The sequence below is a fragment of the Lolium rigidum genome, chromosome 4 (assembly GCF_022539505.1).
Source record: "Lolium rigidum isolate FL_2022 chromosome 4, APGP_CSIRO_Lrig_0.1, whole genome shotgun sequence".
In the NCBI taxonomy this organism is placed as follows: domain Eukaryota; kingdom Viridiplantae; phylum Streptophyta; class Magnoliopsida; order Poales; family Poaceae; genus Lolium; species Lolium rigidum.
This window is the reverse complement of record NC_061511.1, coordinates 154,568,523-154,571,176: the sequence shown is the minus strand read 5'-3', so window position 1 is coordinate 154,571,176 and position 2,654 is coordinate 154,568,523. Positions and strand designations below refer to the sequence as shown.

The 2,654-nt window shown below is 54.3% G+C and overlaps 1 pseudogene; it reads right to left on the bottom strand.

Moving 5' to 3' along the window:
* Positions 1-370: 370 nt before the first annotated feature.
* On the bottom strand, positions 371-2,172 carry LOC124646769 (annotated as a pseudogene).
* Between the last annotated feature and the right edge of the window lie 482 nt (positions 2,173-2,654).

The following is a 2,654-nucleotide window of genomic DNA, read 5'->3' as shown; positions in this document are numbered from 1 at the left end:
CAGCTTGGGTCTTTCTGCTGAACTGCTTACTAAGTCAAAGTTGTTAACTGGCGCTTTTCTTTGCAGTTAGCAGCAACAAGCTGAGCGTGATTGAGGTGATTCACATTCCGGCATTTCAATTCAGTGTCTGCATTTTCTAGAGGGCTTTTGCAGGCTGCTGTGCTGGGTTTCACTGGCAGAAGGGTGAAAAGTGCTCATCTTAGTTTACAAGATGAAAGCAATGAACTTTTTGACAGTCTACTCACGAGTAAGAGAATCGGCGCAACATTGATCATCATTGTATATCCGTGAGAGGAGCATATAAGAGGAGAAAACATAAACAATGATACTCCAGCACAGTACAGGATCTCTTTGTCGAGCAAGTTAGTAAGAAAGAGAAAAAGCAGCACTAAGACAGCTGAATGAAATGTTTCAGTCAAGATACATGGCATGTGAATTACATAAAGCAATCTTTTCTTCAGTATACTGGAACGGGAGGTAAAATCTCCCACCCTCTCCAATTATTTGAATTGGGGAGCTAGAAAGTACATCGATCGACCTTCATTTCTCAAAGCTGACAAGATAAAAAGCTCATGAGCATCATAAATTAAGATAAGTGACTGCAGGGAATTCAACCTAGGATCACTTGGATCTGACCCGCCGAACAACCTATCCCATCGAGAACGGCGAGTCCTTCCTCATGGCTCCATGTGCTCGGCTGGCTCACCACCTCCCACTCACAAGACGGCCCCTTGTCCACGACATGTCCATGCTTGAGCAGAGAGACACGCTTCAGTGCCGTTGATATCTCCACGGCGAACCTCACAAGGTGCATCTGCCTCTCCGTTCGGTTCTCTGAAAGCCGATGACAACCAGCTCCTTCAAATGGTGATGGCGTGAAGACGAGGCGGCTTCGCCCAGTACCTCCTGACTCGTCTCGTCTTCGCCATGGGAGGCGTGGACGTAAAGGCTTTCAAGCAATGGCGCCGCCTCGATGAGGAGATGCGGCCATGAGATGTCCCACGACGAAGGCACATCCGCAACCAGAAGCCTTCTCAGGTTTGACATTGCAGAGAAGGGATTCTTGGGGAGGATCCACATCTCTGGCCCAGTAAACCGCAGGACGAGATCCTTCAGACTGATGGCACCTTGGAAGAAGTCCAAGAGCATGCGAATCAAGCAGTCTAGATGCCGGCGGTTCAGCGCGGCGAAACTGTCCCCTTCCAGCGGGCCTACGGAAAAGGCCAGGCTCACGCGCGCAAGGCACGGGGCGGCGGCAGTGGAGCACAGAATCACGTCGGCGTGCAAGCTGGTGAGACTCTCGAGCTTGGGAAGAGACCGAAGCTCCACTACCATGAGCTCCCCGTCGAGTAAAAGCTCCCTGATTTCCGACATGGGCGAGTCCAGTACCAGCCTGCGGGTTGTGCTCGCGAACTCGCACGACACGAGGTGCAGCACCTGCAGCTGCGGGCACGCGGCGACCACTCCCTCGTAGGTGGCCGCCGGCGTGGAAGAGGGCAAGTCTCGCAGGACGAGCGTGGTGAGCGCGGTGAACCCCCGGAGCGGCGGGGGCAAGCAGTTGGCCAGCCTGAGGCTTCGCAGGCGGGACTGACCGGCCGGCTTCCTGCTGATGAGGCCACAAGGGAAGCTGTAGGGCGGCGGGTCCGGAAAAGCGAGCGGCCCCGTCGGCGTGGCAACAACCTCCAGATCCCGGACGCCCCAGGAATCGACGGCGTCCACGACAAGGCGGTTGATGCAGGGCGAGGTGCTGTACGCGAAGACTTCGAGCGAAAGCCTCTCCACGCGCCGATGAGCTCGGCTGGCCAGGAGTCTCTTGACGGAGCAGATCATGGCGCGCATGGCACGCCGCTCGTACCGCCCGGTGATGGCATTTAGCCGCCTCCTGTCCAGCAGAGTCGAGCTGATCTTCGATTCCCTGGCGTCGTCGCGGAGGAGGTAGAGGCGGTGGTAGCGCGGCGGCAGTATGTCCGTGACCTTGAGATCCATGGCGGGGAGCTCGCGCGGGAGGCTGGCCCAGCGCCTGGAGAGCGCCGCGGCGCCGAGTGCGGTATGCGTGTCGACGCGGCGCAGGATTTCAAGAAGCAGGTCGTCAGAGAGGTCACTGAGGCGGTCCTCGCGCAGCCGCAGCCGCCGCCGCCGCCACCGGCGAAGGGAGGCATCCTTCCTAGGCATTGGAGAATAATTTAGTTAGTATTGGCTGTTGTTGGGTGGGGTGGGCTCGCGATTAAATAGAGGCATCGAGTGGGAAATCAACAGCGATTGTATGGTGTTCGTCAGGGGAATTCGATCCGGATTGCAAATCTGAATCGGACAAGGGGGGAATCCTATTTCTTTTAAAAATTACAGTAGCACGAGGAACTCGGACAGACTCGGGTAAACACACAGGTACTTGAAAATTTAAGATAACACTGTACAACGCATATTCCCTTGCATATTTTCTAATGGGATACTTCCGATGAGCAAAGAATTTCATCCATCTAGGTTATCTCTACTATTAAGAGCAAACTGGTGAATGCGCGTGTCACATTTTCAGGATGGACAATAATACCCCCACATCACAAAGAAAACGCAACTAATCTCTACTATTAGGCGTGGACGAAGAGCTATCCACGCAAAACAGACTGAGAAAAAAAGGTAGCGAAGTGTTATCCATG